Source organism: Phalacrocorax carbo (genome assembly GCF_963921805.1).
Source record: "Phalacrocorax carbo chromosome W unlocalized genomic scaffold, bPhaCar2.1 SUPER_W_unloc_9, whole genome shotgun sequence".
Classification (NCBI taxonomy): domain Eukaryota; kingdom Metazoa; phylum Chordata; class Aves; order Suliformes; family Phalacrocoracidae; genus Phalacrocorax; species Phalacrocorax carbo.
In genome coordinates, this window is record NW_026990260.1 from 94609 (window position 1) to 118557 (window position 23949).

Here is a 23949-nt window from a genome sequence, read left to right on the forward strand (position 1 = left end):
TTATATGCATATGTCTTAGCTGCACAGATAGGATGGTAGAAATAAATGGAGAATAAACCTGCTAGTTCTTAATCATAAAAGTAATGTACCTGCCTCTCCCTGCACTGCCATTGTGAGTCTCTTGGTAAGGAGGGTTACTGAGAGCCCTGTGCACTCTGACTTTGTGGAAACAAAAGCAACCACTGTAAAATTTCCATAGTTCTATTAAAAGCTAACAAAAGCTACAAAAACTTAAGAATTGATTGTATTGTTCTATAGAGGTCATAAAGTTTTAAGCAAAAGCGTTTAGAGCTGCTTGAGATAAATTCTTTTGGTGAAGAAAAAAAGAACTTCTGCTGTTAGGAAAAAAACACATAAAGAGAAAAATGGCCTAAATAAAGACCTAAATAAAGTGTGTCTTTACATTGTAAGGGTTGCCTCATTTAAAACAAGCTAAAAAGCTGCTTGACATTATGTAGTATGGTCTCAATTTTGTTTATATGTGTCAACATTGATAGTGGAAAAACCCCACCCCTTGGATACAAGGAGTGGTAGTGTGAATCTAAGGAGTGTTGCTTAGTGTGAATCTAAGGAGTGTTGTATAGGTTTAGTTAGCATGAATCTAAGAGATATTGTATATGATTAAGTTACTGACAATATAGACTCTTTTTTGATTAAGCATTGTTAATAGTTAATCTAAGATTAGGGCCGAGATGTTTTGGCTATCAGCTCACTCATTTAATTAATGACAAGCATTTCTTTTTAGAAGAAAAATGTGTGAGAGTTGCTAAGAGAAAATAGTTCTAAGTTGTTTCTATGTAACAGGAGTTAGGATGCCCCATCCATCAAGATCACCAAAGACCCCTGAAGAAAGGAAAGCATGCATGGAAGAAACTGAAGTGGAGCCAAGAAGAATGACTCAGTGCCAATTATATAACTTATGTAGATTAGAATGAATATGTAGGAGATAGGTAGGCTATGTATGGACATATTGTATAAATATGATAAGGTAGCCAGCTTTGGTGTGCTTGATTTGTGGAAAACCACCGAACACCCAGGCTTGCACAGCCCTGAAATAAATTTGCAGTGTCTCTCCTGAGTGTGTGATTATTGACTCATTGCACACCAGGCGACGAATCCGCTTTTCGGATAACAACATGATTGTTGTGGTTTAACCCCAGCTGGCAACTAAGCACCACACAGCCACTCGCTCATTCCCCCAACAATGGGATGGGGGAGAGAATCAAAAGGGTAAAAGGGAAAAAACTTGTGGGTTGAGATAAAGACAGTTTAATAAGCAAAGCAAAAGCCACACGTGCAATCAAAGCAAAACAAGGAATTCATTCACTACTTCCCATGGGCAGGCAGGTGTTCAGCCATCTCCAGAAAAGCAGGGCTCCATGAAGCATAACAGTTACTTGGGAAGACAAAAATGTGCGTGTGTCCCCTTCCTCCTTCTTCCCCCAGCTTTATATGCTGAGCATGATGTCATATGGTATGGGATATCCCTTTGGTCAGTTGAGGTCAGCTGTCCCAGCTGTGTCCCCTCCCAATTTCTTGTGCACCCCCAGCCTACTTACTGGTGGGGTGGTGTGAGAAGCAGAAAAGGCCTTGACTCTGTGTAAGCACTGCTCAGCAATAACAAAAACATCCCAGAATTATCAACACTGTTTCCAGCACAAATCCAAAACATAGCCCCATACTAGCTACTATGAAGAAAATTAATTCTATCCCAGCCAAACCCAGTACAATGATGTATAGATCTCTTAAGATGTCTCCTCCTGCAGAGGAGATTGTACTGTTGTTGAAGTGAGTTCCCTTGCAAGTCATCTGAGTACCAGGGAAATGCACTGAGTGGCTGCACACCTGGGGAAGCAGTTGTGTTTTGGGCTACAGCTGCTCAATCCTGTGTGATGTTGAATGTCCTTGGTCATCCCTGGACCTGCAGGGGGTCCCTGCAGAATTGGGCCATTGCATGAAACTTGGTTTTGAGCATTCATTCCCTTTCTTTGATTTAAGATGATTAAGGTTTGTGTGGATTCATGTGTTTCGGGCACATGGATGGCCATTCTGTTCGGCACTTGATAGAGTTAGAGCTGTTGTAACTAAAACTTGTTGCTTTGGGGGAGTCAGAAAGGCTTCAAGACAAGAAGCGCCTAAACAAAATTTACTATGACAACATTTGACCTTAGAAAAGCAGATGTACAGAACCATAAAGATAAGTAACTATAGAGCAAACACTAAACCAGAACAGACCGTCCCTTAAGGACAGTATATATGTGATCTCAGAACTGAGTTTGTGCAAAAACAAAAGTTAACTAGCGGACACAGTGAGGAAGAGTATATCCTTCATCCAGAGACCCCTGATGACCACCCGGAGACACCAGCAGGCATGTGCAAAGGACATTTGTATGTGATAATGAGTTATCAGAAAATTAATGAATATGTATATCTTGTCTCAGAAAAATAATGTATGTAAAGCTTGTATAAGTTATGCAACTAACCCTGTGCAGGCACTCACATTAGGAGGAGTGATCCCCTGTGCGTCCAGCACTGCAAAAAAGAATACCTGCTTAATAGTCGTTCAGACTGTTGAGTCCTGATTTCGGCTTTTCACGGCATCACACTGGCATCCAACGCTGGACCTGCTGTTCCTGCATCCTGTGGTATGTGTATTATGGTGACTCAACTGGTGGACAAGGGGTGAGACCTTAATTTAGGTAAGAACCAGAGTGAAAATGTGGCAGCATAGATATCCCCCTGGGCAATGCAAGTATGTTGGGGCCCATGAGGATTTGCTAGGGTGCTGGAGCCCAGACTACCTGCATTGCTCAAGCAATCTAGTTAAAGCTGGCCCTAATTGCTGTGCTATTAGAATTTTTGTGAGCCAGTGCCAAGGTCTGTTCTTTAGCCTGGGGGCCAACTGCAGTCATTTGACCACTTCCTTCCGGCTCCCTCCCAGAGAGAGTAGTCGCACACATGTAGTCTTGGGGGTGGCTCCTGGTCCCTGTGGGCTCCTGCACCTGTGTGAGGATGGGATTACCTGGGACAGCATGGGCCCCAGCACGCCAGTGACTGTTCTCCCAGTCTGATAATATCAATGGTTGGGCCTGACAGCATTCTTGGCAGTGTTTATTTTCCTGGGATAAGTGCAGCCAGTGTGTCTCCACATCCTTCAGACAGACCTCCCAGTGCAATGGAAACAAGTCCTAAGCAGGGACTCTTCTCTTGCTGAGGTGCAAGAAGGAGAGAAGACATCCTGTTCCTGAAATCAGTCTGAGATGTGGCAAATGGGGCTTAAAAGCAACCTTAACTTTTCTTTGCTTTGGGTAGATATTTGCAGAACTTCTTGTAGAGTTTAACTTGTATATTTATAGGTAAAATTTAACATTTATTTTTGGGGATGGGGAACAATGTAGGGAAACTGTGTTGAATAGTTCATCTGGGCAGTGTCCTGTGCCCACATTCCCTCCATAGCTGAAGTTCCTTTATCCTTTAGGAGATATTTTTCAGGGAAATACTAGCAGATCATGCAAAGCTTTTCTGCTAAAGCCTTTCATGCAGTAATTCTCTAGCAGAAGGCTACTCAAAGGACTAAGGAGTCATAAACTCAAAGCCTATTCTAACTGCATACTTCAAAGAGAAACCTGATAACTGTGGTGGTGCAGCCCCCCGGGGCACTCTGAGATCTCAGGATAAGCCATGCATATTTTGGCAAAAACTCCTGTTGTGCTGTTATGTTGGTTGCAAGTGCAGTAGGCTGGGGTGGTCTAGCACCCCCTAGCCACACCTGGGCCATCTGCTGCCTGAATTGTATACCAGAATGACTCAGCACCAGTTGTGGCCAGAATGGGAAATACTGACCAAAGCCAATCATCTTGAGATCCTATAAATAGCAATTCAAAAGGGAAACCTTTAGGGTTGTCTGGGATTGTAGTGGGTTGTGTGATCCAGTATTGAGCTGGGATGATTCTTGGGGTAGATTTTGTGAGGCCTGAAGCATTGTCCATCGATGATTTTGTGAGGACTCCAAGGCCTGACTTTGTGAGGTTTACTGACTGTCTGTTGATGAATGCTGCCACATAATAGTGAGTAATTAATAAAACACACAAAAAGGGAAATTTTAATCACAGGTTAACCTCTGTATGTGTGCAATTTGATTTAGAGCTGTCTGTTGGTCTGTGTGTGTCACTTGATTTAAACCCCATCTGTGTGTATAATCCTGTTCTAAGTGTTGGGTGACCCTTGCCATTCTTGAATCTTTAACTGAGTTGTTATTTTGATTGTAACAAACTTAATTGAACTGCTCTATTAAATTGGCTGATGCTTAAGAATTATAGAACCTAATTTTGTGATCTGTCTCAAAACTATTAACAAATCCTAAATTTCTGCTAGACCAAAACCATGTAAAAAATCTTATTCTATGATAATAATGATGTGTTTAAAAGTTGCTAACTAAAAGTAATTGTAAACAGCTGTCACATGCTGCTACTGTTCTAATTGGCATTCATCACAGCTGTATCTGTATTATTATGCCACTGGGATCCTGGTGTATTTAATCTCAGAATATATCAACTTCTAAGAGATTAGGAGATCATAAAAGCATGAGGGCAATATATTTGTTAGGGTTGAAGGAAGAAGATCTATGACTTGTTACAGATTTAGAGAAAATAGCTCACATGAAAAATAGATATAACAATAACTAATAGAGCTGTGAACTTACCCATCTGAAAAATCATCTTCAGCAGTGAGGAAAAAAGTTCTGAAAACTTAGGGCTGTTATCTGGGACAAAAATGCAAACTGGCTTATTTATATCAGGCTCCTTTAAAAATCACTCAGTAGGAGCCAGTTACTCTTGCTTTGATTTTTGTGATGTCTTTGCATGGATCACGCATAGAGGTCTATCTCCTTTAGCAAGGTAAAGTATGGGGTACTGTACTATGCTCTTACCTACTTCTCTGAGCTCTCTATAGTTAGTAAGATCCTAAAGTGTAATAATGTATGTGATCTTAAAGGAAGTTCCTCTAAAGGTTATGTTTAGCATCTCAATTCACCAAAGCAGTGAAACATTGACTTTGAACCGGGGGTGATTAGCATACTTAGACACATGCAAGCTTCATGCTGAATTGGTTCCTGGAACTCTAAATGTTTCAGCATGGAGTTATCTTTACACTGCTTTTCTGCAGGCAAAGTGAAAAAACGGTCAGTCTTAATCAGCAAACTGAAATAGAGTGCAGGCATTTAGGAATGTAGAGGTGAATAAACAAGGGAAGATGTAAAAGAATCCCAAATTCACAGGAAAGATATGAGCAGTCATTTTTTAGGCTGGAAAAAAAACAACACCAAAAATGTAATTTGCAATACAGCACCTTTAAAAAAAAATTTGTATTGTATATCTTGGGATGGTATGATGTTATGAAGTTTCACGCATAACTTGGTAAAAGTGCTACAAAGGTTTATGGGTATCTGCTGGTTTAGGTGCATGAAAGCCAATACAAAATCAACATTGGGAACCCTCTCTGTTTTTACTGATATTTTCATTGGCTTCACTGTGATTTCCTGAGAGACGGGTTGCTTCCAGAGTCAGTGTGGTGCTGTCAGATGAGGGATAGTTTCAGCAGGCTTGTGCAAAAGTTATTTCCTGTGGAGAATTATTGTTACCTTGGGTCAAATCACCTCCTTAATTCCTGCTTCCTCTCTTCTCAAATCCTTTCCCAACATTGCTCTTTCTATAAGATATCTCACCTGTACTCTCTGAACTACTGTATCAGCTTTTTGAGAACTCGTGGTTTGGGGGGGGGGGGGATGGAAATGAGAAATAGAAACAAGACTGTTCTTTATTTTTTGAAAGAAATTCACACTCGTGCAGGAGTTAAGATTATATCATTATTAGCTAAGATCCCAAGGAATTAACTTTTCTGGAAATGAGGGGAAAGGGGAGTTTCCCCACAGCCTTTCTTAATTATGTTTCCCTTTGTGTTTTTCTTCTGGGACGCCTAGAAAGGAGCTAGGGAAGAACTGGCAGGTATCCTTAGGAAGAGTATGCGATATCATGGTGGGAGCTGTTTAAAGGCCATTGGTTCAAGGAATCAATTCTTTCTTCCTTGGCATGTTTGAAGCTAAACTTGCATTTTTAGAGTGGGGATGAACCTATACTGCAAGACCCTTCCTTTGTCTGTTGTGCTGGTTTTGGCTGGGATAGAATTAATTTTCTTCGTAGTAGCTAGTATGGGGCTATGTTTTGGATTTGTGCTGGAAACAGTGTTGATAATTCAGGGATGTTTTTGTTACTGCTGAGCAGTGCTTACACAGAGTCAAGGCCTTTTCTGCTTCTCACACCACCCCAACAGTGAGTAGGCTGGGGGTGCACAAGAAGCTGGGAGGGGACACAGCTGACCCCAACTGACCAAAGGAATATTCCATACCATATGATGTCATGCTCAGCAATAAAAAGCTGGGGGAAGAAGGAAAGCAGGGATGTTTGGAGTGATGGTGTTTGTCTTCCCAAGTAACCATTATGCATTACAAAGTCCTGCTTTCCTGGAGATGGCTGAACACCTGCCTGCCCATGGGAAGTAGTGAATGAATTCCTTGTTTTGCTTTGTTTGCGTGCACAACTTTTGCTTTACCTACTAAACTGTCTTTATCTCAACCCAGGAGTTTTCTCACTTTTCTGATTCTATCCCCTAATCCACTGCAGGGGGAGTGAGAGAGCATCTGTGTGGTGCTTAGTTGCCAGCTAGGATTAAACCACATCATCTGTTCAGAAAAATCCCACTGTCCTGTGCTATAGGAACAGGGTTCAGATGTCAGAACAGTACGACTCATGGGGAAATATCCAGAGAGGCTTTAGTCAAGGTAGTTTAATGTGAAATCAGTTACCCCAAAACATCAGATTCCCTAATTCAGATACATTCCCAAGATATCAAAATACCTATTCCTGAAATCAAGATGTTCTTGCTTTCTGACAACTCAGGACATGAGCCCAGTTTTGGCCCAGGTCTCAGTCAAAATTTCATCAATGTTTGGCTCCCTTGATATTTCTTCATACTTGTCTGTCTGCTCGTGTAGCCCCAGGATAGTCACAGCAGCTCTCCCCTTTCCATACTGCAATCCTCCCCACTTTGCTCTCTCCAGGTGCTACAAGCAGCACCTTCCACCTGCTCTTGGTGACCCTTGCATTGGTTTTCACCCTGCCTGTCATGGTTTCAGCTGCGATAGAGTTAATTTTCTTCACTCTAGCTGGTATAGTGCTGTGCTTTGAAATTAGCATGGAAAAAAAACCTGTTGAGATAACACACAGATGTTTAGGCTGTTGCTGGGCAGCGCTGATACTAGTCAAGGACATGTCTAGCTTCCCATGCTCTGCTGGGTGCACAAGAAGCCGGGAGGGGAGGGGGCACAGCTAAGAGAGTGGATTCAAACTGACCAAAGGGATATTCCATATCATGTAACGTCATGCCCAGTATGCTACCTGGGAGGGGCTGGCCGGGGGGAGGGAGGGAGCAATCGGGGCTCGGGGACGGGCAGCGTCGGTCGGCGGGTGGTGAGCGGTTGTATCGTTCGTGTTTCTGCGTTTTTGTTCCCTGTTTTCCCTTTCCTCCCTTTTCCCTTTTATTATATTAACCTTACTGTCATTATTATCATAATCATTTATCATCATCATTCTATTGTAGTTATTAAACTGTGCTTATCTCAACCCACAAGTTCTTTTGCTCGTCCGATTCTCTTCCCCATCCCACAGGGGTGGGGGGGGGTGAGCGAGCGGCTGCGTGGTGTTCAGTTGCCAGCTGAGGCTGAACCACGACAGTCTATTTTTGGCGCCCAACGTGGGGCGAGAAGGGTTTGAGATAATAACAGTTGCTGGTCACAGCATTGATTAATCTGCTCGCAGTATTAGCTTGTCCAGTCTTTACCATGCTGATTGTAAAGTACATGTTAAAACTTGCTGTTGGTTCTGTCAGCTGGCTGTGCTCTGCAGTGATTAGAGATATTTTGCCTAGGAGACTTGTTATTAAAACACTGGCCTTGACTGTTATCAGTTATTTAGGTTTTGCATGGAAGCCGTTACTGTACTACAGCTACCACCTCATGGAGGCAATTAGCAATTATACCTCCTCCTCTGAGGAGTTTTTTATGGAGGAAATACAGAATGGCACCGTAGCTAATATCTTATGTAATGTCTCCTCCCTCCTTACAACAACTTTTCAGTATCTTGAACATCCTTGTGTAGTTAAGATACATCTGTTGATATTGCTTTGGCAAGTGGTATCAGATCTGTCTAAGGTTAGTAAGCAAGTTAAGAATATAATCCAGAGATCTGTCCCAAGGCTTGATAGCTATGCGTGGCAGGGTATGTGGGAAAGTATGGGCAAATGCCTAAGACGGTGGGCACCCCCCATGGTGTGGGACTTCACCCCTGAACAAGTGCAGAATCCTGAAAAATTAGTAGAACATTTGGAGGAAATATGTTGTCACCCTGGCAATTCCAGAGACATACAGATCACTGCCATGTGCTGGGGTCTGGCTTATGCCTATCGAGCCCTATTTAACACTATTCAGTACCCCCAAGGGAAAGAGAAAGGAACTACTCCGACCCCCGTGACAAGTACTGCGGCCACCCAAACCCTCACGACAGACACTGCAGCTACTCCAACCCCAGCGACAAGCACTGCGGCCACCCAAACCGCCGTGACAGAGACTGCAGTTACTCCAACCCCGGTGATGAGCACTGTGGCCACCCAACCTGCCGCGACAGAGACTGCAGCTACTCCAACCCCGGTGATGAGCACGGCGGCCACCCAACCCGCCGCAACAGAGAATGCAGTTACTCCAACCCCGGTGATGAGCACTGCGGCCACCCAACCCGTTGCGACAGATACTGCAGCTGCTCCAACCCCGGTGATGAGCACGGCGGCCACCCAACCCATTGCGACAGATACTGCAGCTGCTCCAACCCCGGTGATGAGCACGGCGGCCACTCAAACCCCCACGACAGGCACTGCAGCTACCCAAACCCCAGTGCCAAGCGTTGCAGCTGAACCAGAGGACCAACCTGTGCCAGTATCAGTCGCCCCTATACGCAAGAAGAAATCATGGAAGAGAAAGTCAACTCGTTTAGAAAGAGATTACGATGAACCAGGGCCATCACGAGAAGAGGAGGAGGAGGAGGAACCATGTGTACAAGAAACGGAAACTACCCGATCTCTATCCTTGAGTGAGTTGCGGGATATACGGAAAGATTTCGGGCGTCATTCAGGTGAGCACGTTATCACCTGGCTGCTCCGATGCTGGGATAATGGGGCCAGTAGTTTGGAATTAGAGGGGAAGGAAGCCAAACAACTGGGATCCCTCTCTAGGGAAGGGGGCATTGATAAAGCAATTGGAAAAGGAACACAAGCCCTCAGCCTCTGGAGGCGGCTCCTGGCCGCGGTGAGAGAGAGGTATCCCTTCAAAGAAGATATTGTATTTCGCCTAGGAAAATGGACGACCATGGAGAAAGGCGTTCAGCATCTAAGGGAATTAGCCGTGCTTGAGGTGGTTTATGGTGACCTGGACGATCAACGGTCCTCCAAAGATCCAGATGAAGCCGAGTGCACACGACCCATGTGGCGGAAGTTTGTACGGAGCGCACCATCCTCGTATGCAAACTCATTGGCAGTGATGTCCTGGAAAGATGACGAGACACCAACGGTGGCTGAGTTGATTGATAGACTCCGGGAATATGAAGCGAATCTCTCTTCCTCGCTCGTCTCTGCTGTTGAGAAACTGTCCCGAGAGTTCCAGCAACTCAAAGAAGATATGTCCTACTCCCCACCAGTACGGACCAGTATCTCAGCCATTAGGAGTAATCGTCCCTTGGCTCAAGAGAAGGGATACACACGACGGGGCACCCTATGGTTTTACCTGCGTGATCACGGAGAGGACATGAAGAAGTGGGATGGAAAACCTACCTCAGCCTTAGAGGCACGGGTACGTGAGCTGCAAGGGAGAACAATTACTCAGGGAAGTTTCTCCAGGAGAGCTGCTGCCCCAGTTTCCCGTAAGCAATTCTCTAGACAGAGGAGCAGAAGTGCTGATGGCCTGACTGATCTTAACAGAGACACCCGTGATTCATATCTACCGGAAGTGAGTGATGAATACTATGATCAGGACTAGGGGGGCCCTGCCTCCAGCCAGGTGGAGGAAAGGGATAACCGGGTTTACTGGACTGTGTGGATCCGATGGCCTGGCACATCTGACCCACAGGAATATAGAGCTTTAGTGGACACCGGTGCACAGTGTACCTTAATGCCATCAAACTATATAGGGGCGGAACCCATCAGCATTGCTGGAGTGACAGGGGGATCCCAAGAGCTAACTGTATTGGAGGCCGAAGTGAGCCTAACTGGCAATGAGTGGCAGAAGCACCCCATTGTGACTGGCCCCGAGGCTCCGTGCATCCTTGGCATAGACTATCTCAGGAGAGGGTATTTCAAGGACCCAAAAGGTTACAAGTGGGCTTTTGGTGTAGCTGCCTTGGAGACGGCGGAAATTAAACAGCTGTCTACTTTGCCTGGCCTCTCGAAGGACCCTTCTGTGGTGGGGTTGCTGAAGGTCAAAGAACAACAGGTGCCGATCGCCACCACAACAGTGCACCGACGGCAATATCGCACCAACAGAGACTCTCTGATCCCTATCCACGGGCTCATTCGTCGACTGGAGAGCCAAGGAGTCATCAGTAAAACCCACTCACCCTTTAACAGTCCCATATGGCCAGTCCGGAAGTCTAATGGAGAGTGGAGGCTAACGGTAGACTATCGTGGCCTGAATGAAGTCACTCCACCGTTGAGTGCTGCTGTGCCAGACATGCTAGAACTTCAATATGAACTGGAGTCCAAGGCAGCCAAGTGGTATGCCACAATCGATATCGCTAATGCATTCTTCTCAATCCCTCTGGCAGCAGAGTGCAGGCCACAGTTTGCTTTTACTTGGAGGGGGGTCCAGTACACCTGGAATCGACTGCCCCAGGGGTGGAAACACAGCCCTACCATTTGCCATGGACTGATCCATAATGCTTTGGAACAAGGTGGAGCTCCCGAACACCTACAATACATTGATGACATCATCGTGTGGGGCAATACAGCAGAAGAAGTTTTTGAGAAAGGGAAGGAAATAGTTCAAATCCTCCTGAAAGCTGGTTTCGCCATAAAACAAAGTAAAGTTAAGGGACCTGCACGAGAAATCCAGTTCTTAGGAATCAAATGGCAAGATGGTCGTCGTCAGATCCCCATGGATGTGATCAACAAAATAACAGCCATGTCTCCACCAACCAGCAAAAAGGAAACACAAGCTTTCTTGGGCGTTGTGGGTTTTTGGAGAATGCATATTCCACACTACAGCCTGATCGTAAGCCCCCTCCATCAAGTGACCCGGAAAAAGAATGATTTCAAATGGGGCCCTGAACAACAACAAGCCTTTGAACAGATTAAACGGGAAATAGTTCATGCAGTAGCTCTTGGGCCAGTCCGGGCAGGACAAGATATTAAAAATGTGCTCTACACCGCAGCTGGGGAGAATGGCCCTACCTGGAGCCTCTGGCAGAAAGCACCAGGGGAGACCCGAGGTCGACCCCTAGGGTTTTGGAGTCGGGGATACAGAGGGTCCGAAGCCCGCTATACTCCAACTGAAAAAGAGATATTGGCAGCATATGAAGGGGTTCGAGCTGCTTCAGAAGTGGTTGGTACTGAAGCACAGTTGCTCCTGGCACCCCGACTGCCAGTGCTGGGCTGGATGTTCAAAGGAAATGTCCCCTCTACACACCATGCAACTGATGCTACGTGGAGTAAATGGGTTGCACTGATCACCCAGCGGGCTCGAGTAGGAAACCCCAGTCGCCCAGGAATCTTGGAAGTGATTATGGACTGGCCAGAAGGCAAAGATTTTGGAATATCACCAGAGGAGGAGGTGGCACGTGCTGAAGAAGCCCCACTGTATAACACACTGCCAGAAGATGAGAAGCAATATGCCCTGTTTACTGATGGGTCCTGTCGCCTTGTGGGAAAGCACCGGAGATGGAAGGCTGCTGTATGGAGTCCTACACGACAAGTAGCAGAAACTGCTGAAGGAGAAGGTGAATCGAGCCAGTTTGCAGAAGTAAAGGCCATCCAGCTGGCCTTGGACATCGCTGAACGGGAAAAGTGGCCAGTGCTCTATCTCTATACTGATTCCTGGATGGTGGCAAATGCCCTGTGGGGCTGGCTACAGCAGTGGAAGCAAAGCAACTGGCAGCGCAGAGGCAAACCCATCTGGGCTGCCGCACTGTGGCAAGATATTGCTGCCCGGGTAGAGAACCTGGTTGTAAAGGTACGGCATGTGGATGCTCACGTCCCCAAGAGTCGGGCCACTGAAGAACATCGAAACAACCAGCAGGTGGATCAGGCTGCCAAGATTGAAGTGGCTGAGGTGGATCTGGACTGGCAGCATAAGGGTGAACTGTTTATAGCTCGGTGGGCCCATGACACCTCAGGCCATCAAGGGAGAGATGCAACATACAGGTGGGCTCGTGATCGAGGGGTGGACTTGACCATGGACGTTATTGCGCAGGTTATCCACGAATGTGAAACATGTGCTGCAATCAAGCAAGCGAAGCGGGTAAAGCCTCTGTGGTATGGGGGACGATGGCTGAAATATAAATATGGGGAGGCCTGGCAAATTGACTACATCACACTCCCACAGACCCGCCAAGGCAAGCGCCATGTTCTCACCATGGTAGAAGCAACCACCGGCTGGCTGGAAACATATCCTGTCCCCCACGCCACTGCCCGGAACACTATCCTGGGTCTCGAAAAACAAGTCCTGTGGCGACATGGCACCCCAGAGAGAATTGAGTCAGATAATGGGACTCATTTCCGAAACAACCTTATAGACACCTGGGCCAAAGAGCACGGCATTGAGTGGGTGTATCACATCCCCTATCACGCACCAGCCTCTGGAAAAATCGAAAGATACAATGGACTATTAAAGATGACACTGAGAGCAATGGGGGGTGGAACATTTAAACACTGGGATACACATTTAGCAAAAGCCACCTGGTTAGTCAACACAAGGGGATCTGCCAGGCGAGCTGGCCCGGCCCAATCAGAATCCTTACGTACTGTGGAAGGGGATAGAGTCCCTGTAGTGCACATAAAAAATATGCTGGGCAAGACAGTCTGGGTTATTCCTGCTTCCAGCAGAGGCAAACCCACTCGTGGGATTGCGTTTGCTCGAGGACCTGGGTGCACTTGGTGGGTGATGCGGGAGGATGGAGGAGTTCGGTGTGTACCCCAGGGGGATTTAATTCTGGGTGAAAACAGCCAATGAACTGAATAATATGCTGTTAATTGTAATATGATGTTGTATGTCATCACTACTATGGTTGCATCAGTGGAATGTTATCATGGTGGGAATCTCCCAATTAATGATAATAGCAAATGGACTTTCAATGGAACCGAGCAAAGTGCAGCAGTGAGAGAACACGAACTACCAGTGCAGCGGTGATGGAACAAGGACTGACATGCAACAACCTGACCCCACGCACACCGCCGCACCGAAGGACCCTTACAAGAGATGAAATCCAAAGTCATGGACTAAATGAACTCAATGGACATTTCACAGGCATTCTACAGGGGTGTTCCATAAACTAGTGGAATGATAAATGAAAATCTGTATATATATATATTGTTAAAGGATAAGAAGATGGATAAGGATTATTGAAGTTGTACTGAATAGTATGGGACCTGAGCATGATGTCAATGATATGGAATAAGGGGTGGATACTGTCATGGTTTCAGCTGCGATAGAGTTAATTTTCTTCACTCTAGCTGGTATAGTGCTGTGCTTTGAAATTAGCATGGAAAAAAAACCTGTTGAGATAACACACAGATGTTTAGGCTGTTGCTGGGCAGCGCTGATACTAGTCAAGGACATGTCTAGCTTCCCATGCTCTGCTGGGTGCACAAGAAGCCGGGAGGGGAGGGGGCACAGCTAAGAGAGTGGATTCAAACTGACCAAAGGGATATTCCATATCATGTAACGTCATGCCCAGTATGCTACCTGGGAGGGGCTGGCCGGGGGGAGGGAGGGAGCAATCGGGGCTCGGGGACGGGCAGCGTCGGTCGGCGGGTGGTGAGCGGTTGTATCGTTCGTGTTTCTGCGTTTTTGTTCCCTGTTTTCCCTTTCCTCCCTTTTCCCTTTTATTATATTAACCTTACTGTCATTATTATCATAATCATTTATCATCATCATTCTATTGTAGTTATTAAACTGTGCTTATCTCAACCCACAAGTTCTTTTGCTCGTCCGATTCTCTTCCCCATCCCACAGGGGTGGGGGGGGGTGAGCGAGCGGCTGCGTGGTGTTCAGTTGCCAGCTGAGGCTGAACCACGACACTGCCCTTTATAAATTCTCCTCTGTGTCTAAAACCTGCTATTTCATCTTCTGTCACCCAGTCTTTAATCTTTCATGATGCATCTTTAAAGGTCTCATCAGGGCCACAAAGGGGTTAACTGGGGGGCAGGCAGCACCCAAGCACATGGCAGCCAGTGTGTGTGTAGCCAGGGGTACCTGCAACTTGGTCCATGGGAGCACAGGTGGTAGGTACTGGTTCTCTGCTCATGGCTCTAGCCAGCAATATAAGAGGAAGCAATCATATAGTAAAAAACAACAACAACACTGAAACAAAAAAAACTAAGCCCCAAACTAACAAAATGGTTTGGTACTGAATCCTCTGAACATGTCATTTTATCTCTGTTCTTGTTATGGGAATTCCAACAGTCCTTATCACATTCTCTACTATGTATCAAGGTGGCTGGCTACAGTTTTTAATGAGGTTTTCTTTGGGGGGGGGAGCAGGGGAATGAAGTAGAGTAGAGAAATACAGACCCTTGACACTGATGGACCATCTTCTGCCCCTTTGATCTTGCCTTATTTTGGGAAAAGCCAACTGAAGTAGGTTGAGAGAGAGGTGCTGTGGGTTAAGCCCCCCCCCCTTCCACCTAACTTTCAGCAAGGCAGCTTAGGTGTCTAAGTGAAAAGCTGATTTGTCACAGGCTTTTTCAGTAGTTCACAGAGGGTACAGCCTCTGCAGAGGGCAATTCAGCCCACCTAGGGGAGACAGAGCTGCTGCTCAGCTCTTTCTTCTGGTTAGAGGAAGTCAGAGGTGATTAGTCTCATAAAAGAGGCATCTCTGCAAAATGAGCTCAGATGAGGACAGGCTGTTACAAATGCAGGTTTGTGGGTATGGCCAACTACACCAAATTGTCATAAATACAATCTTGTGTATCCTGCCAACTACACCAAATGGTCAGGAATATGATTTGTTACACAGCTTTAGCAATTTAAGATTTATTAATATTTTTGAGATGGATCACAGTATTAAGTTGTATAATTCTTAACAGCATTAGACAATTTAAAACAGCAATGTGATGGACTTTGTTACATCAAAATAGCAACTTAGTTAAAGATTCGAGAATGGCAAGGTTCACACTATTACTTACATAGAAGAAGTGCACAAAGGAAAACTGAGGTATACTCAAGTCAGAATGATTCAGAGGGACTGTGGATGCAGGGGATAAGGAGGACCCTCCCATTGAGTCATGAGGTTCAGAATAGACCCCCTTGCTTTCTAAACTTCTTGCAGAGACAAGTCTAGGTGCGGCTAGGCCCAATCTTAGTCTCAGACTTGGTCAACAGTTTAAGGATAATATATGTATAATCAAATTGCACACATGTGCACCAAGGTTAACCTGTGAATAAAATTTCCCTTTTTGTGAGGTTTCATAAATTACTCACTTTTATGTGCTGGCATTCATCAGTGCACAGCTGGAAAACCTTGGAAAATCATCAGCAGATAATCCTTCAATCCTTGTGAAATCTACCCTGAGAGACATCCTAGCCCAGGGGGAGATATAGGGTCACACAGCCTGCTGCAGTCCCAGAGGGCTCAAAGGGTCTCCCTCTTGGATTGCTATTTATAGGATCAAGATGATTGGCTTTGGTCAGTATTTTACATTCTGGCCACAATTCTGGTACACAAGTCAGGGAGCAGATGGCCCAGGTGTGGACAGAGATTGCCTGATGCCCAAGTCATTATGACCAAGATAACACAATAGGGCTCATGCTGGGATCCCAGAGCGGCCTGGGGGGCTGTACCACCACATAAGCTTATAGGATGTGAGCGGAGGAGAGAGAGGACCTGTCTTTTGATGCTTGGATGTGTGTTGTTGGGAGTGTTTCACACAGAGCACTTACTCTGTGTCTAGGGCCAGCTGATATAAATGAATGCATTTCTATGGAAACACACACACTTGACACACAGTGCCCTGTGGTCCTGAAAGCCCTTCTCTCCCCTGGCTCCCTCCCTGCAGCCACTGCTGCTGGGATGAGTTGCTCACAGCCCACCCCCCATAATTTCTGAGGTAATTCTGGCCCAATTTTTCCCCTCCACTTTCCCTGAGCAGCACCCTGGGACAAGTACTCCTCTTATCTAGCCCTTGCTGTGTGCATATGCAATACACAGATATTCCTTCCTCCACAATTTCCCAGAGCATGAGAGTCCCCCAGAGGGGACTTCACTGTGCTGCTTCTGGCCTCAATTCTGCGAGCTTTCCTTAGCAGAAAGTTTGCAGGCAGCTTCTCACAGAAGATGTAGCCTAAGGAGAAAGATGGATCTTGACCTGATGGCTTGTTCCCTGGCATGAGGGGAAATGCAAGGACGTGGGTACTCTGCACAGCAGGAAATATTTAAGAATTGCCAGGTTTAATGAATTCTTGCTAAGGTGATGATACCTTAGAAAGAAAATGCTAATGCTGGTGTTACGAGTGTGTAATCTCTCAGGTAAGATTCCCTGGGATGTCAGCACCTGTCTGACAGGCAATGGGAAGAGAAGTGCCTTCAACTTTTCAACAGCTGCAGTCCCAATAACTGGCTGTACAACCATCAAAGTTAAAACAAACTCTGTGTAATTTCTGTCTGCTCTCTGTGTATCTGCTGCAGCTTATGCTGACTAGGAAATGGGAAACACATGGGAGTAGCCCACCCTCTTGGCTTCATCACAGCTATATCTGTTTTCCTGCAAGAAAAGGTGTTAACTTAGCACAAACAATTTTTGCAAACTTCAGTGTAATCCATGCAAGAGTTTTCTTGTCACTGTGTGCTGATTTTGGCTGAGAAATGGTTAATTCTCTTCACTGTAGTGCCTGTAGTAGTCAAGGACCTTTCCAGCTTCCCATGCTCTGCCACGTGGGCAAGAGGCCAGGAGAGGTGGGGCCACAGCCAAGGCAGCTGACCCCAACTGGCCAATGGAATGTTCATTCCATACCATGTGACACCATGACCACTATATTAACGGGGGCAGTTGGCACACAGGGCAGGTGGTTGTGGTTTGGGGTGGGTGGGCTGGCCTATTGGCCTGCCCCCCCCCCGCCCCCCCCCCCGCCCCCCCCCCGTTTAGTATATCTCTCATTGGTTTCCTTTTTGTGGTGGTGTTGTTTTAACTATTAAGCTGTTCTTATCTCAACCCATGAGCTTTACCTTTCTGATTCTCTCCCCATCCAGCTGGTGGGGGAGTGAGTGAGCAGCTGTGTGGGGCTGAGTTGCCGGCTAAACCCCAACAGTCTCTTTTGGTGCCCAATGTGGGGTATAGAGGGTTTGAGATAACAACAGCTGCTGGTCATAGCACCGTGCTCTTCTTTTTGCAGTACCTGTTAAAGATTGGTGTTGGTTTGCTTAGTGATGTTTTGCCTAAGAGGTTTGTTATGCAAACACTGGTTTTCAGCTTTATCTGGTATTTGGGGTTTGTATTAGAGCTGTTACTGTACTTTGGGTACCACCTCATGGAGTCAATTAGCAATTATACCTCCTCTGACAGATTTTATATGGAGGAAATGCAGAATGGCACCTTAGCTACCTTCTTATAGAATGTCTCTACCTTTATCACAACTTTTTGTATCTTGAGTATCCTTGGGTAGGTAAGATATATTTATTGTTGTTTTTTTGGCCATATTGTTTTGGTTTTGGCTAAGGTTAGAAAGCAACTTAAGAATATCACCCAGAAATCTGCCCCAAGGCTTGATAGTTACGAGTGGCAGGGTATGTGGGATAGCATAGGCAAATACCTAGGGCAGTGGGCACCCTCAGTGTTTTGGAGTTTCACCCCCGAACAAGTGCAGAATCCTAAAAAACTAGTAGAATATTTGGAGAAAGTATGTTGTTACCCTGGGAACTCCAGAGAGACACAGATAACTGCAACATGCTGAGGCCTGGCCCATGCGTACCGAGCCCTGCTCAACAGTATTCAGTGCTCCCCAGGGGAAGGGAAGGTCTCTGGATTGAAAGACAAAGTGACAGGCACTGTGGTCGCTCCAGCCCTGATGATGGGCACTGTGGTCAAACCAGAGTATCAACCCATGTCAGTATCAGTTGCCCCCATACACAAGAAGAAATCTTGGAAGCAGAAGTCAACTTGTTTAGAACAGGATGATGAAGAAGCAAGGCTGTGCCTGCCACTGTCCAGCAGCCCTGGGTGGGCTGGGACCTGCTGCTGCTGCTCCTATGGGTGACCCTTGGCCTTGCGCTGCCACTGTTCTTTCTCCTCTGCACCGTGCTGCCTGGCAACGCCTCCAACAAAGCAAACAAGCACAAACCTGGTATTGAAGCTGAGTATCAGGGCATCATCATGGAGAATTACAACATGGTCCTGCTCAACCCACCACTGTTTGTACTGGACAAAGATGCTCCACTGTGCTATGCAGGTGAAATCTGTGGCTTCAGGATCCATGGGGCAGGGGTACCTTTTGAAGCTGTGGTCCTGGACAAAGTTATAGGTGAGGGTCTGATCTGGGCCAAGGAACCAGTGGACTGTGAAGCACATAAGGAACACACATTCACCGTCCAGGCTTATGACTGTGGAGAGGGACCTGATGGAGCAAATACCAAGAAATCACACAAGGCCATAGTGCGTGTTTAAGTAAATGATGTGAGTGAGTTTGCTCCTGTTTTTATGGAAAAGTTGTATCGTGTGGCAGTGACTGAGGGAAAGCTGTATGACCGCAACTTGTGTGTGGAGATCATTGATGGAGACTGCTTGCTACAGTACAGCCAGATCTGCTACTACAACATCCTGACCCCCAATATTCCCTTTCTGATTGACAAGGATGGGACCATTGAGAACATAGAGAAGCTGCAGTACAGTGGGAGATCACCTCTACAAATTCACAGTGACAGCCTATGACTGTGGATGAAGCAGGCTTCTGGTGATGCTGAAGTGGAAATCCAGGTGAAACCCACCTGCAAGCCCAGCTGGTAGGGCCAGAGCAAGAGGATTGAGCGTACCCTGGGTGCAGGCAGCCTCATGCTCTTCCCCAGCATTCACCTGGACACCTGCGATGAGCCCCTGTGGAACATCCAGGCATTGGTGGAGTTGCAGACAAACCATGTGGCCAAGGGCTGTGACTGGGATAACTACTCTGAGAAGTCACTAAGCAAACTCTGTGGTGCTGCCTCAGGAGAGATTGACCTGCTGCCAGTGCCTAGACCCACAGCGAACTGGACCGCGTGGCTCTGCACTACAGCCAGGACAGCAGCCTTATCTACTGGTTCAATGGCAGCCAGGCTGCCCAGGTGCCTGTGGTGAATGGTCTGAATGCCCATGAGGGGCTGAGTGACCACTTCACCCTGTCTGTATGGATGAAGTACGCCATGGTGCCTGGCAAAGGCAGGTGGGAAGAGGAGATGGTGATCTGCAGCACAGTGCAGAGCGAGGATGGCTACTCGCATTACTCTCTGGCTGTGCACGGCTGCCAGCTTGCTTTCCTCTACTGGCCATTGCTGGAAAGTGCAAGGCCCGCGAAATTCCTCTGGAAGCTTGAGCAGGTCTGTGATGATGAATGGCACCGTTATGCCCTCAACCTGGAGTTCCCCACTGTCATGCTCTACGTGGATGGTGTCTTTTATGACCCTGCCCTCATTAATGACAATGGCCTCATTCACCCTCCATGGCAGGAACCCTTGCTCGTGATTGGAGCCTGCTGGACCGAGGAGAAAAACAAGAGAAAATCAAAGGAAATGAGAACTCCACTGATACTGTACAAGGAGATCCTCTGTCTATACACCACTACTTCCATGGTTACTTGTCTGGCTTCGCTGTGTGCCCTGGTAGCTTGGAGAGCTGGGAGGTTATTGAATGCCTGTATGCCTGCCATGAGTGGCTTGATTACAGTGACTTCAACAGTCTGGGCAAAGGGATGTGAACCCCTCTCAGTCCCTGCTCACCTTGGAGGGTGATGATGTGGAAACCTTCAACCATGCAATCCAGCATGTGGTTTACATGAATTCCCTGCGCTTTGCTACCCCTGGAGACTGGCTGCTCAGGCTCACTGCTACTGTCAAGTGTTTCAGTAAAGAGTCATGTGTCTCCATTTCTGATGTGGAAGGTTACATTGTGGTGCTACAGCCTGATGCCCCCCAAATCCTGTTGAGTGGCGGTGCCCACTTTGCTCATCCTGCATCAGACTTTGAGGGTCCTGATGGGGTGCCCCTGTTCCCCAACCTCCAGATCACCTGCTCTATTTCTCACCAGGTGGAGGCCAAGAAGGATGAGAATTGGCATGTTACTGTGACAGACACACGAATGTCAGATGAGATTGTGCACAACCTGGACGGCTGCGAGATCTCACTGGTAGGAGATGACTTGGACCCAGAGAGGGAGTATCTGCTCCTGGATGGGGCACTGCTGCAGCAGTGGGGCCTGAAGCTTGTTAAAACCTCTGCCTACCTGACCATCACAGGTGTGATGCAGTTTATAAGGAAATACTATGCCAGGTCTCACACCACATCAACCATGGCGCTATCTTTTATGAAAGGAAGTTTCACCTGTCCTGCACTGAGATTAATGGATGCTACTCTAGCAATGAGTTTACTGTTGAGATGAATGTCCTCCACAACATGAACTGAGCTGCTCATCCTAACCATATTCTGAGTTCCCAGCAGTTCATGCACCGAGGCCATCATTTACCCGCAGAGCTATCTGGGCACAGTTTGGCAAGCACCAATAAAAACCCAATGGACCCCAGTGCTGCCACTGTCATCATTGTGGTGTGTGTGGGCTCCCTGGAACTCATGGTGATCCTTGGCATCCTGCGCATCCACTCCCTGCACCGGTGGGGAGTGGGGCAAGAGGTCCCTGGGGCTGCTGAAAGAGGGCACAGAAGCAAGCACTGGAGGCAAAGAGAATGACATGTTCTGGGATGACTCAGCCCTCACCATCATAGTCAACCTAATGGAATCCTACCAGAACTGCCAGGAGAGGGCAGCAGAAAGCAGCGAGGGTAGAACTAGTGAGGGCCTGGAGGATGAAGATGAAAGCACTGACTCGGAGACACCTGACTCCCTGGACAGCAATGATGTGGATGCTCATATCCCCAAAAGTCGGGCCACTGAAGAACACTGAAACAACCAGCAGGTGGATCAGGCTGCCAAGATTGAAGTGGCTGAGGTGGATCTGGACTGGCAACGTAAGGGTGAACTGTTTATAGCTTGGTGGGCCCATGACACCTCAGGCCATCAAGGGAGAGATGCAACATACAGGTGGGCTTGTGATCGAGGGGTGGACTTGACCATGGATGTTATTGCACAGGCTATCCATGAATGTGAAACGTGTGCTGCAATCAAGCAAGCGAAGCAGGTAAAGCCTCTGTGGTATGGGGGACAATGGCTGAAGTATAAATATGGGGAGGCCTGGCAAATTGACTATATCACACTCCCACAAACCCATCAAGACAAGCGCCGTGTGTTTACAATGGTGGAAGCAACCACCAGCTGGCTGGAAACATATCCTGTCCCCCATACCACTGCCTGGAACACTATCCTGGGTCTTGAAAAAACAAGTCCTGAGGTGACGTGGCACCCCAGAGAGAATTGAGTCAGACAACGGGACTCATTTCTGAAACAACCTCATAGACAGCTGGGCCAAAGAGCATGGTATTGAGTGGGTGTATCACATCCCCTATCATGCACCAGCCTCTGGGAAAACTGAACAGTACAATGGACTGTTAAAGACTACACTGAGAGCAATGGGGGGGACACACATTTAAATATTGGGATACACATTTAGGAAAAGCCACTTGGCTAGTCAACACGAGGGGATCTGCCAATCAAGCTGGCCCTGCCCAATCAGAAATCCTACATACTGTGGAAGGGGATAGAGTCCCTGTAGTGCACGCAAAAAGTATGCTGGGCAAAACAGTCTGGGTTCTTCCTGCCTCAGGCAAAGGCAAACCCATTTGTGGGATTGTGTTTGCTCGAGGACCTGGGTGCACTTGGTGGGTGATGTGGGAGGATGGAGGAGTCCAATGTGTGCCTCAAGGGGATTTGATTTTGGGTGAAAACAGCCAATGAACTGAAAGGCATAATGCAAACTGCTATGTAATATTGTATGTTATCTTTTTTGTGGTTGCTATAGACCGTGTCAATGATATCAGAGTACAAATCTCCTGATCCATGGAAGATGAACTTTGATGAAACAAGCCAAGTGCAGCAGTGATGGAATGATGACTGACTTGGTATGCAGCAACCCAACGCCACACACCATCTCTCCTGCCCTGAAAGACTGATACAACAGATGGTGCCCGGAGTCATGGATGAGGTGAACTCAATGGATATTTTTATGGGCATTTTACAGGGGTGGTTCATAGATGAAGGGAATGATGTCTGTGTATTATGTCAAAGGATGGGAAGGGGAGGGGTGGTGGTTGGTAAGGTTGTATTGGATAGTATTGGGACCTGGGCATGGTGTAAATGGTATGGAATAAGGGGTGGAGAATGTGCTGGTTTTGGCTAAGAGTTAATTTTCTTCACTGTAGTGCCTGTAGTAGCCAGGGACCTTTTCAGCTTCCCATGCTCTGCTATGTGGGCAAGAGGCTGGGAGGGGTGGGGCCACAGCCAAGACAGCTGACCCCAACTGGCCAATGGGATCTTCATTCCATACCATGTGATGCCATGACCACTATATTAACCAGGGGAGGTGATTGCAGCTTGGGGGCTGGTGTTGTTGGGTTGGTGAGTGGTTGCCTTGTTTGTTTTGGTTGTTCATTTCTGTGCTGTGGGTTTTGCCACTCTTGTTATTTTCCTTTTTCATTACATTACTATTGTTGTTATTGTTTTAGTTTAATTATTAAACTGTTCTTACCTCAACCCATGAGCTTTATTCTTCTGGTTCTCTCCCCCATCCCACTGGTGGGGGAGTGAGCAAGCAGCTGTGTGGGGCTGAGTTGCCAGCTAAACCACAACATACTGCCAGCCTGTGAAGAGAAAGAATTACTCCAAAGGTAATGACTTGTCTGAAATGGCTGAATAGTTTTTGGAAGTGATCTGAAACAGTGGTTAATAGACTAATTTTAACTGTAATCTGAAGTTATTACTGATATTATTATAAGTCCTGTGGTAAAACATAATAAGTAGCTGTATTTTTAGTATTTTATTTGGGAAGAGACCTAAGCCCATGGGAACTACATGAGGAATAACTCTAATGAAGCTGCTGAGATGTGGAAAAATTGGAGTCTGAGGGCTGGTTTTAGACTGACAGCCTGAGGAGCCTGGGACAGCTTTCAGAGGAATTGGTTGTTATTTGCTGTGAGTGTTGTATGTATTTTCTTGTGGTCTAGAGCTTTCTGTGTGTTGGGAAGGTGGTTTGTTTCCTGCCCTGCTTGTGGGGGTCCCCAGAGGCTTGCAGCCTCTTGGCTGATGGTCCATGCTCACTTGAAATCCCTTTGTCCGCCTAGGTGGCTCTCAGGGTCTCCTTTGAGGTCATTCCTTAGGCTATTGTGTTGTCTTGGTTTCTGCTTGTAGACCTGTATGGTTCATCCAGGAAAACTTTGTTTCAGTGTGGTATTAGATGATATTCACAAGCCTCTGTATCATTACTTTGTTTTAAACCATTCTTGTTCTTTCT

General features: G+C 46.7%; 1 long non-coding RNA gene and 1 pseudogene across 1 annotated transcript in view; both read left to right on the top strand.

Moving 5' to 3' along the window:
• Positions 1 to 14097: 14097 nt before the first annotated feature.
• Positions 14098 to 23949, top strand: part of LOC135310918 (uncharacterized) — a 102293-nt gene continuing 92441 nt past the window's right edge. Inside the window, exon 1 of the long non-coding RNA XR_010370862.1 lies at positions 14098 to 14128. This is a non-coding gene — a long non-coding RNA (uncharacterized LOC135310918). The remainder of the gene's footprint in view (positions 14129 to 23949) is intronic.
• Positions 18555 to 21450, top strand: LOC135310919 (calsyntenin-3-like; annotated as a pseudogene).